This window comes from Falco rusticolus, chromosome 8, assembly GCF_015220075.1.
Source record: "Falco rusticolus isolate bFalRus1 chromosome 8, bFalRus1.pri, whole genome shotgun sequence".
NCBI classification, from domain to species: domain Eukaryota; kingdom Metazoa; phylum Chordata; class Aves; order Falconiformes; family Falconidae; genus Falco; species Falco rusticolus.
Genome location: NC_051194.1, coordinates 63,628,029 through 63,641,328, shown reverse-complemented (window position 1 = coordinate 63,641,328; position 13,300 = coordinate 63,628,029).

Here is a 13,300-nt window from a genome sequence, read left to right as displayed (position 1 = left end):
AGTTTTAACGTTTTTACTGTTCTAATAATTTTATTTCTACTTAATGTGCTATGTATTTGTAGATAATTATGTGCTACAATTGTCATTAGTTAAGAAATTTTATTCCAGCATATGCAAAATTCTTTCCTTCTTCATAGTTTTGTTGATCTTTCTTGAATTCCTTCTACTGTTTTGTGGTAGAAGTGAAGTCTTTGTTCAAGGTGGAGTCTGAGCTGTCAGGCCTTCTGCAGTGCTTGTCTTTAGAATTCTTTTAATCTTGCTCAGTTACTTGCTTATGCAGAATGCTTTGGTGTGAAGGTAAATCGGAGAGCAAACGCTAGTGCAAAGATCTCTATTTTGGATTACTTGGATGGTATGAGAGAATGCTGCAGCAGTAGGTAGAGCTTGCAAGTTTGAATTGAAAGGTGGGATAAATCAAATCTGCTAAATTGGATCAGTTTGTCCATCCAGGTTAGCATTCTGCAAAGGAAGGTACTTTGTAGGAGTAAGAGCCTCAGCTGTATTCTGTCACTGCTGTAAGTCTGCTTTCCTTGAGTGCTGCTTTGATTAGTTTATCCCCATCTTCTAAGTTGTCCTTTTTTATTGCATCAGCTGTAGAAATTGTTAGCTGAAAGTTTCCTCTTCAGAATGCTTCATGATTTTTATTCATCCTGTCTGGTACGGTTTATCACTAATGAGAAACCAGCTCCTTAGTTTGCTTGGTCCATGCTGCCAAACTCCAACATGTTTTAATTTAATTCTTATAAAGCACATACACGAGGGTGGGGTTTTTTTTATTCTCATCGCTTGCACATATAGAAGGGTATCAGCATAAATATGCTGAAAGCACTGTTCTGTGATCCATCCTTCAAACTCTCCTTCGCTGTTACATCTGCAAAACCTTGTGAGAATTTGGATTATCAGTGTATTTCTACCACTGTGGAGGTTTACTGGCAATAACTCATTACTTTGTGCTGCCCAGTCTGTTTGCATCCATCTGTTCTTTGTAGCAACCTGTCAGATGTTCAGGAAAGCTGGAGACCAGCTTTTGAGTAGAGTGTAATGAGAAGATCATCCCTGGCTTAGTGTTATTAGCTGCTATAGAGTCTTACAGTAAGTATATTATTAATTAGATATATTACATAATAATATAGCATTGTAAATATTCCATATAACATATTTTTTCTTCCTTATGCTGCCGGGATTGATAATCCTTATTTTGTATACCAGATAAAGAACAAAGTTCAGGTTTTATCTCTCTATGCTTACCTGCCTTGAATCTGCCATCGTTTCCCCCTCCTCCCCTTTTTTATAGCGAGCTAACACAATATTTCTTCAGTTTGACAACTTTGTCTCAGACAAGGAGGGATTATAGTAGAAAATCACAGAATCCTGAGATACCCAACTCACGTGTTAGATCAGTACTGCTGACAGAAATCAATTTTCTTCTGCAAGTATGGTATAAGAATGCTTATACAAACCAGTGAATGTAACATTAATGTTTCATTGAAGATGCTGCTGTATTAAAAAATTAATCCGCAGAAGAGTACTTTTATTTTTCAGTTTCCTTCTTATCTTGTTATTATAAAATTAATATACTGTGCTAATACTCTGATTTATTTCATACCGGGTAGACGAGAGCAAAAGGGAGGATGGCTTAAGCTTTCAGGTGCCTAACCATAGAGGTCTAGTGCCAATTTAGATATTGCAAGTCACTGAAGATATTCTCACAGCTGTGTTCTGTCTTTACTTTGTAGGCACAGAAGAAATCCATAGTTAAAATGTTGCAAAAATAAGAGTCATGTTTCTCCTGCTTTGGCTTTCCTTTCAATTTGTTGCAATTTCAGTAATTAAAAAATGAACATGATGTATACCTCATGTACAATGTACTGGCTATGAAGGCTCTTACTCTCTAAAAAAGCGAGGATGCAGAACTATTTGTCAGTCTTTTTTGCACAACTTTTTGGACAGAACAAATGACATTCTTCTCAAATGTCATCTTGATGAATATTGCAATAGATAATATTAATATTTCTAGTGTGTAAATGCATATATGAGAAGTGCGGAACACTTTTAAGATAATTGGCATTTTATCTGTGTTCTATTAATTTGCTTGAAGAAGGGTCTGATAAGAAGGCTATTTAAGTGGTATATTGATTCTAAATCAGAACTTTCACTTTTGGAAATCAGGAAACAGGCTATAGAGCACTAGACTAAGGGACAATAAATTTTTGAAAATGTATCAATTTGCTGTCCATCTCCTCTTTGAGAAATCCGCAAAATATGAGATAGCATCTGCCCCTTTAGGAGTACATAAAAGGCTTATTGCTTTTAATAAAGAATGTTTTTTATGGCACTCAGGTTTACTTTTTAGCAAGTAGCTACTAGCCAAAGTGTAAATATTTATAATTTTTAACTTCTGTGTACAGTACTAATAAATGAGAAGGGCAAGAAATCATGACTCGTTGATATCATTCCTGTTTCACTCTAAGAAACGGGAGCAGGATCGGTTTCTGTCTTAATTAGTTCATATGAGCTTATTAGACCAGCTCATTATCTTCAAGGGTTTAGCATTAAAAACCTAATGTGGCACTAGACGTTCTTTCATTTTTACCTTTCAGAGACACATACCACTTTTCAGGCACTGAACTAAAAGAATCCAGAATTCAAGTATAATAAAAGTGTCATTGTACATGACGAGTTAATGCATAAATTTTGGGAGATTTAAAGATAAGTGACAAGTCTAAATGTCATCTGAACCAGTCAAACATGATAGTCCTGCAATGACAGAAATGTTTGTCATTATTTCAATTGTCACTCTTTGCACCTCTTTCACGGAAATCAAGTGAAATCATTAGAGAACGCTTGGTACGCTGAGATTACAGAACAGTGACCTACACTCCTGCTGAGAAGCAGTATTTCATGTAAGCAGAGTACAGTGAATTCTGCTAGGTGTTTGAATCCATTTTAAACAGATTGTCAGTAGTACTCCTACAAACAGTAACATTCCTTACTTACATCTGTGTAATTCAACAAAGCGTGAAACAATTGCATACATTTTGTGAAGACGGAAGAAAAATTCTGTTCTTTGTAGGGTTCTGTCTTTTGTTTTAGCAGCTGGCAGTGGAAATGCTGATTTTAATTATAAGAAAAACATTGTATGAATGCAAGAATATATATAATAGCTTTTATTGTTTTCCATATTATTACTTTCTATACGTTCTGGCCGCCTGGCTGAAAATCTCCAATGCCAATATGTAATATCACAAGTTTCAGCTGTTAAGTCAACAGCAATGCTCTTAGTAATGTTTTTTTCCTACTTTTACATTTAAAATTGAAAGCTGTAAATCCTATTTAAGTGCTTTTTATAAAATAGAATTAAATTCTGAGTGAGGGTTTGCCTCTTGCCTTAATGCCAGTGACACAGAAGCTTAACGTATCTGCTGGCCTATTTTTGAAGTGCAGGAGTCTCTAAGGGTAAGGCACTGACATGATAGAAGAGGTAAATGACTTGTGTTTTCAATTTGTTACTAGAAGAATGACTTCTTCAGAACAAGTAAACAACAAACCAGGAGAACCCCATCAGACAACAAGAGAACTAGCATCGGATTTAAACCGGAGATGCATAGAAAACAAAGGCAACACACAGGGTACATTACATTGTAATTAACTTTTTAAATTTGACTTCAGGAATTGTTTATGCAATAAACAATAAAGAGGAACATATTCTTTTTGAATAGGAACAAAAGTCAGCATATAATGTTGGGAGAGATTTTGCCTTACTATATGCTAAACGTGCATGTGCAGTCTTTGAAGTGCTGTGCTATTTGTGTGTGAATAACCAGAGACTGCTGCATAAGCTTTGGTGAGAGTGGCCCAAATCCTGGGAATTGCGGACTGACACACGCTGTAAACCAGATGCATGCACAAAAGGAGAATACAGCTTGCCTATTTTCACTTCAAATTCTTGTGTCCGCTTTGTGCAGAGTCCATTCATCAGTGGGAGTGAAAGTGTTGTTTATCTGCTTGAAATTTATGGTGGTCCTGTGGGGCTTGAACCACAGAACTGGGGGATTTGAGCCTGAATTTATGCCAGCAGCAGGGGAAAAGGAGAGGAGCGTAACTGACACTGTCAGCATCCATTTTATGCTGGGATCCTTGTGGGTCTAATGGAGTACACTGGAGTGCAGTGAAAAATACCAGTTCCACACCAGAGAATCTGGTCTGTTATCACTTGAAAGAACTTGCATCAGTAACAGATATTAATGCAGCTAACATATTTAGTCATCTTGAGTGGCAGAATTTAATTTATATTCAAAACTTAATAAATGTAGCAAAATATATCACTTTGCTTATTGTTTTGAATGTTCTGAAGTTAATTAATCTTTCTAAGCAATATTCTAGTATTAATTGTTTTATTTTTCTCTACTGGCTGTCATTTTTGTCGATGTACTTACGAAAAGGTGGTAGTCTGATTAAAAGGCTTAACTGCATTTACAAACAATGCAGGGTTTTCTGTACTGCCAATGGTGCAGTATTTAATTCTGTTAAAATGCAATTGCCCTAGATACTGCTTTATAATATACTATTTCTCCCTTCAGACCCTTTTTTCCTTAAATGCTGACAGATTTTATGTTCTTAACTCTCTGTGTCAAACTGCAGACAACATCCTGGTTCCTGCTCAAAAAAAGTATCGATGAATAATTACTATTTATTTAAAGATAGCATTAAATTTTTCTGCTAACGTTGACCTTTGACAGCCTGCTCACACCATATGGAATTTGATGGTTTTCTCCTGATTTTTTTAAAAACACAAATAAGTATTGTAGCGTGTAAGTGACTCTTCCTGCCACTTAGAAAAAGGTTTGTGTCATGGAAAAAGTGCACAATTGCAGTCGGCAGGGCAGTGCCAGACCATTAAAATAAATAGCACAGAGTTGGAATATCAGTAACTGATAGGCTGCTAGATGCAATGAGCATAGAGTCTTACCTGTATGGCCAAAATTACTGAATCATAGAAAATACAGGCTGAAGGAAATGTTAGCACTCAGTGCTTACTAGCTGAGTTTACTAGGACAGATTTTTTTGTCCATTATATTTTGTAATCATAAATCATAACTATGTACAACAAAAGTATATAATATGCTGTAATCTTACTGTGCATTTTCAAGGTAATCACTATTCTTTATAGAATTTGTTGCCAAGGACAGTGTTCTGATCATTTGCTCTGATGTCCTGCGTAAAACGTCTCACAAAGAGTTCGGTCATAATCCATTCTACCTTAGGGCAGAAGGACGGACTAGACCTATGTGACTAAACCCATAGTCCACAGGCCCTGGTGGCATCCTAAACAAGAGATGATGGCCTCATCATGTGTAAAGAGGTGCAGAAATAAAACCTCAAACAAATACATTTTTATGTGAGTTATCAGCTGTGTCATTGACTTTTGACAGGCAAAGCCAGGAATTAGGCCATGTTATTATAATTTTTCTAATTAATATTTTAAACGAAGATGGTACATATGGTAGCATTTTAATTTAGTACAACTTCTTTTGCCTAAATGGTAAATATTTATCACATGCCTTCCTACCAAAAAAAGAATACATTTTCCATAATTTTTTTTTTCCCCCAAAGTACTATCTGGTCCCTGGATTTTAAAAACTTTTGGAAGCAGTGTACCGGATGACCTCGCTCTATTCCTTCCCCTCCTTTCCAATAAAATTGAAAGAAATTAGGAAAGCTCTGAACATACACAGTGCAAACCAACTGTAGAAAGAATGTAGCTTTGTACCGTAGATGGCAAAACTACACCTTGGTGGCCAGGTGCTCATCTAATACCAAGGTATGCTAGCTGAGAATCTGATACTAGAATTCTTGGGTTCCAGCTAAGGTGCTGTTTTGTGAATAACTCCAGCTAAATCACTTAATATCCTTTGTCCCTTGATACACACCTGGCTAAGAATCGTAGCAATCTGCTACAGTGCCTTATCAGTGTAGAAAAGTGATGTTTTGCCAGAGTAATTGAAGATACTTTATTGGGCTATACTGTATGTGTAAAATAATAATGATAAAAAAAACTTAATGCCAGAGCAGCTGCCAAGTTTCTGTTCGTCCCCATGTTTGCAGTAATCTGTCGAAACAAGCAAGAGCATCTCTCCTGATCGAAGAGTTTAATGGAACACACTGGGAAAGGTCATGCAAGTAGACTAGCCATGATCTGCAATGCACCAGTACTACTCTGTACAAACTATGTGAACACCTAAATGCTGTACATACACTTTTTTGTATAGTGCTGCTAGTAAATTTACAGTTGAAGTTGGTTTTAAGTAGTGTTCTTCATTCCCACATCACACTTGCTATGTTAGAAATTACTAACTATTCCATGAGGTTTCAGTAAAGTGGTGACATGGAAAAACAGGACTACAGAAACATTTTATAGTTTTATTATGGTAAAAGAATATTCCAACATTTATGAAAATATGAATTGCAATGAGGTGGCACTTAGGAAAAACAAATAAACAAAAACTTCCAAACAAAACTGACTGAACCCTTCAATTACATTTTTTTCCTGCCCAGTATACAAAATTGACAGGGAGAGTTTAATCCCTTTGTAGCAATAGTGACAGTGAAATCTGTTGTTACATTGAAATGGCGATTGCAAAGGAATTAAGCCTCATGGATTAAAATATTGCAAATTATATTTTTCAGTGAACTGAATAGATGCATTCAAGTACATTTATAATAAACAAGCAAAGAAAAAACCCTACCATCTGTCTATAAAAGCAGAATTTAACCATGGAATCTTACATGGAATTTAAAATTAAGATTTTACAATTTAACATAAAAGCTTTACGTTTGACAGACTTCATTATTGCCAAATTTTGGGTTAGGATTTTCACTGTAAACAACTTTCTTGTTACATTCCTATTGCCTCAAATAATCTGATGGGAAAAGATTCATGACCTACTTCAGTCTAATCTTGTATCTGTGTTTGGATCCATAACAAAAAAAAATTGAAATATACAATCTTGAATGAAAAAGTTACGTCTTTTCATATGCAGTTGCAACATTCTATGTTCCAGATCTTAACTCCAATATTCAGTTGGATAAAATTCCTGCTGGATTCATTCTGAAGTTCTTATTTCTTATTCCACCATTAGCACTTTTAGACTTGAAGTTGTGGACTTGTCTGTTCATGAATTTAGTGCTGCAGTTGCGTGTGATGTAAATGAACTAACAAAGCATACACCTAAAAGCAGAAGCAAAGTGTCCAGGGTGTAAAAAACCGTTATTTTTGAGACTAGAAGTCAAAATAACAGCATTTCATGCTTTCAAACAGAAGTTGTCTCATTCCTTTCTCCCTTGCTGTCTCTTCCCAATCATGGGGTCACCTGTCTGTCATATCAGGTCTTGTGCCCGTGGGATTGCATGGTGAACCCCTTCAATTTGCTAACTCAGCAATAAAACACACACTTTTACTGAGTTGGTATTCTCTCATTTTAGTGACTAGGACATTCTTTGCCATGCAGTTTGGTGGCTGCTAAAGCAGATGTGAAGTAAGTGATGGGACTGCTTGAGAAGGATTGGTGGGGATTTGGACCTCACCTTTTTGATGGTGGTAAGATGTTAACTCAGCTAAAGTTGTAACATGAAACTGCCTTTTTGTAGCTTTTGTAGCACTGGTATATTTTCATTCTAAAATCTAGCAATGCATACCCCAGAAAATTTACATTAAATTTTCCTAATTTCATTCACAGATTTGAAAGTGTATGGTATCTTGTGTGAGTTCAGAAAACTGTAGGCTCAGTGCTAGTCCTCTGGTTCAAAAATCCGAGAAAATAGTGAGTTCTGGACACATTCCGATCAGGGTCTGATAAATCTTTGCTTAATTGAGTGTCAAGCATATGGTGCAGTTCAAAGGTCTAAGCAAAAATGTGCTGCTGCTTCGTTTTTATACTTTACATTAATGCGCTTGCTGTGGGAGAAACAGTATTGCTTTTCCTGCCACTTTCTATTCAGGTGTCAACCTAGCACTTCTCAGAAAAAAATAGACCTAATACCTGAAATAAATACTAGCTTCAGCAAGCTTCTCCAAATCATGTGTAATTTGAGGCAAACTAAGAGGTTTAACAAATATACACTAATGATATTTTCCAAAATATACCAAGTTGTAATCATAATGATTTTTAAATACATTACCTGGAATATTTTGTTTTTCTCATATGTCACACCTTTCTTTGTGGAAGTAATGTTATAACTGTGTGAAAGTGGTAGCTTGATGCCTAAATAGCATTCATTACTCATAAGAAAATTATGTGGCAGTGACGTTTTCTGCAGTAATATGTTATAGCACTTTACTGAAGTTATTCAGACACCTTTGATAATAGTGTAGTAAAGTACCATGAATTAGCCATCAAGATTAAAGGAACAGTTATTCCTTTTTTTTTTTCCTGCTGCATTGAGCTTTTCACAGGAAATTAATTCCACTTATGCTTAATAAGATGCATTAGCTTAGATTTAAGTGTGGTATTCAAATCTGATTAGAACAGACTTTTCAGAATTCAGAGTCCTTTTCCTATTCACTGGTAAAATCCAGGTGCAAATATTCACCTTGCAGAACTTTCACCTTGCAGTAATCTGGTCATGTAATAACCAGATCACTTACACAGCTCAACTCACATGACCAAAAGTCTCCAGTATCTGTTGTCAAGTTCTATCATCTTTGTCCCCTGAACGAGAGTCCTTAAGATGAGATACATTTTTGCATGTGCAGGCTGCACTCCGTCATTGTAGGATCATTATTTGTAGAATAATGATAGCACTCTATACAGTCTTGCTTTAAAAATCTATAGTTATGATCTGTACAACACATTCAGACTTCACTAAAAAATGGGGGGTAGCATTTCATACAAGATGCTAGGTGATGCAGAGTAGCTCCTACAGGTTGCAAGTGAATGATGCCATTAACCGTTATCAGGCAAAACCTCACTATGGAAATCTGGATACCTGTCTGTGTAGTACATGGGCGGTGGCGTTATGTCTGTTCTTTCAGCCTGCCAGCATGTAAATACAAGTTTCATAATACACGGTTCAGTACTTTGCTTCAGAGGTTAGAAAGTGGATCTTTATTACAAAGTTTGGATAAATGGAGTATAAGTGAAGTCTCGAAAGCTGCCTTGTAAAACAACTGTTGTAGCAAACCACAAAACTAAGGCTTGCGCCTATCAACCAAAAAGAACAGAGGGGTGTTGATGTGGCAAGAATGATATGCTCTGTGAATTCTACTGTAGAATAAAGACAGATGGCATTTTATTTTTTGTATAAAGCTAAGTAGGTGAGGCCATAAATGTAGAACAGTGTGCTGCCTACCTCAGCTCAGTAGTGTTGCTATAAAACCAAAACCACATTTATCAGTGAGAGAAACATTTGTATGTGGTTTTGCTACACCTGGAATAATTCCCATGTGGTAGTTTGGATTCCTGCTCTGAAATCACATACCAGCCCAAAATCTTGTATGGGATTGCCTAATGTATGGTTGCCTAATACAGTGATGTGAGCTTAGCTGAAACCTGACAGGTATTCCTGATCCAAATACGTCAGGATAAGTGACTTTGATCTGTTCAAACTGCACTCCAGATATCCGTGTGGTATGTCATCTGTGTATCAGAATATTTTAAACTGTAAATACTTGTAGAGATTTATTTTCTCCACGCTTCAGTTTTTAGGGAGTTTTTGCAACCATACTCTGGACTGGTCTTTAACTGTTTTTTCTTATCTTGTGAGTTTTTAAGGTTCATTGCAGGAGTTCCTTTTCTTCTTGGCTCTGCTTTTCCAAAGCACCTGCAGGATTTCAGGTTTAGTCTCCAGCACGCAGATTATGTGAACAAGAGTTACTGCATATTCAGCAGCATAGAGCAACATACACCACCATCCTTCTGTTTGAAGGGTAACACAGGTAGATAGTGATTTGGGTACAAGGCTCAGTGGTAGCTGTTCTGTTGATCACACTTCCTATTTGGGCATTATTTCCTCCTCCACTCTGTACTGGTTTTATTTACTCTGTAAACCCAAATTGTTGATTGTTGTTCTTTGTCAAGATTTGTGAAGATTTCTAATATTATTGCTTCCTCTAATATTCTTTGCTACCATTTCTTCCCTATGTGTCATCCACCCTTCTCCTGAGCACTTTTTAAATTTTGGAAGTGATTGTATTTCACAGATACATGCGATGTTTTTGCTTGTTGATGTTTGTCTTAACTTGAAGTGCAGTTTTAAGTTGTCCCTCTTCAGTTAAGCAGTTAAATTTGTGTTAGAATTTAAGGGCATGCTGAATGTACAAGCACGTTGCAGCATGTTGATATGCCTCATTGTGGCTTTAGTTTGGAGCCCTTATTTTTATGTGTTGTTCGGCTGAGTTTCCTATTCTCGCTTGTACTGGTTACATCACTGGGTCTGGGGATTCAGAATCTGTAAGCCTCAAAAATCTCATTTTTTGTTTGCTTAAATTTTTTGTAATACGTACAACAGATGTTGGAAATCTGAGTAAGAATTTTGAGTTTCGTAAAACCTTTCTATTATAAGGCAGAGGAACACATTAAAAGAAGTTATCTGTATAATTATTTACGTAAACTTTCTAAGTGAAAGGTACACCTACAGGTTGGTCTCTACTCCCTTGATTGTTTTTTTGATGTTTAATTTATGAACAAAAGTGTTGGCTCACACAGTAGACCTGCCCAATGAGCTATTGTTACATGAATATACATTTGGAATGGACAGGCTGCAACATTTCAAGGTGATCTGATACCCTACACTACATTAAAAAAATAGAATAAGTTATATTTATGTTCTCATGGCGTGTATGTTGCCATTGATACAAACTAATGGTTTGCCACTGCTGTCTTTCCACATGATGCCAAGGAAAAAAAGCCAGGTGAAAATTAACATAGAAGTTGTATAACACCTTGTAGTAAGACCAAGGTAAAAATATCAAAGTAGATCTTGCTTTTGCTTTGAGACTCAACAGGGAGTAAGATTATATTTGTGGCTGTCAGGATTTTGTGGTAATCTTTGTAGCAGTGCTGGATGGTTATGGTGACACTTCTACATGGAAAATGGACTGAACACTGGCTTGAAGGTCACCATAATTTGTATATTATGCAGTCACTGAAAGAATGTCTTCTCTCTCCAAATTTGGCAAAAGATTTGGGAAAGGTAGAACCCTAGTAATTTTCACCATTTGGAATCCAATTTTTAGCCAAAATAACAGTCTCGGTATCTGTACTTTAGACAACTCTGTGGATTCTTAAATACAAACTTATAGTCCTTTCATAACTGGTAGAGGATATAATGGGTAAGAAAGCTATTGTGGTTATCTATTTTGAATGGGACTTTTAAGAAGGTTTAGCTGGATTAGGCCCGGGCAAAAAGCTCCTTTGTTGATTCTGCAGGCTTTCAGAGTGGCTTTATTTTTCTGTCATTAACGTTTATTTGTTCTGTGCAGGATCAATGTGTCTCAAGTGTTTGACAGTTCTCTCTTGGTTCCTGATAAGTTGAGTTTCCATTGCTGATCATGCCTGTTAGTGAAATGTATATTTGTGTTACCCTGTCTGATAAAGAGTAGTGACACACAAGCATCTCCTGAAGAGAAACTTCCACTTACGAGTGAGAAGTATATTATTTCTGCCTGAGCTGCAGGGGCATTTCCAGCTCTTCTAAGTCTACATTCAATCCTATGTAGGATACAGAAGGAATTAAGGTCACTAGGGTAACCTGCTGCCTGGTTGCCGAAGAAATTATTGCTTTCTTCAAATAATTTAAGGAAAATTCATTGGTACTATAGATCGCTCACTTAATATCTGCTGCCTTGGATTACTAAATGCAGTAAATGCACTAAAGGGGTAATTGTTGTGGGAAGCAGTAAGACTCCTAACGAGATCACTTGAGGATTTTAGTCAAGTTATTGACCAAATGTGTAATTCAAATAACCACGGTTATTGTCTAGAGAGGTATAAACTAACATGAAGAGGGACTACAGATAAATACTCTGGGATTTGAGTCCTAGTGATATTAGTGATGTTGCAGTTTTGTGCTACCTGCTTGAGCCTTTTCTGCTTTCGCTTCCCTGGGGAAAACCAGGGATTGTTCCACTACTCTCAGTACAGATCTTTAAATTCTCTAGGGTTCTGATGCACATTTGTGATCCTCTTTTCAGCTGCACTAATGCCTTAATACCTTCACAATCTTTTTATCATCTGTCTTCTTAGCATTATGTTAGACTGTTGCCCCACACACTTCTCTTACTTGTTTCGGCAAGAATATTCCAAAAGAACGACGCGTTTCATTTCTTCTGTTACGGAAGCTTCCTGGTGTTACAAAAGCATGATCCACTGACACTGTAACACGCTACCTCAATACAGCTACATATACTGCAGGCTCTCTACAGATTTGACTGGCATGTTTATAAGTCAAATAGCAAGATCGTGAAAGTGAGTTTTACAGGTGACATTTTGGTAGGACTTCGGATGTGGTGTGTATGGATCCAATCCTATATTACTTTCCTAAGGGTACAGTTCTAAAATTAAGTCTCTGCAAGTATCAACGGAAACTGCCAATTGCTTTTGTCATCATACCTTTAACCCCAATTTGGTGATCTTTAAGCACATTTTAGTAACTGTCTGGAAGCATTAGGAACTGCAGCAGATTTAATTTCTGTACCCAAGAACTGTTTCCATAATTTCATAAAATGTTATTGGTAAGGAGATTGGTTTAATATTTGCAATTAATATACTTCTCATAAGTGGCTTACATTTTTCTAAATCAAAACTTGGCCATTATATATTAATGTTCCCCTAGGTCCAAGACCAGAAGGCCAACTCGGGTAAGCGCTGAGAGATACCCATGGGAGTTTTGCCAGATTAGGGTCTGCAGGTTTGGGCTCTAACCAGATCAGCCCAGATGGCCCGGTGCAGTGGGTCTCTCCTCTGCACACCAGAAGAGTGGAGAGCTGCTGCGAAGCCTCTTGACTCTCTGCCTGGATAAAAGCCTGCACTGGCACCAGGTAGTACCGGGTGGTGGCAGCTCCCGAGGGCCTGTGGACCAGATGCAGGCGGCTGGAGCAGCAAACGCCAGGCGTGCTTTCCCTCACTGTGCCCTCCTCTCTCTCTGCTCAGATTGCAGGGGCATGTGGCCTCCCATGGGGTGGACAACTCCACAGTGACTCGGGACTCTTTTCATGCCACAAAAATCCCTAGCTGGGGAGCTGCAGATGGTTTTCACTCTCATTAAGTCTTTTGTGCAGCAAAAAAGAGGCAGGGCAGGCCAG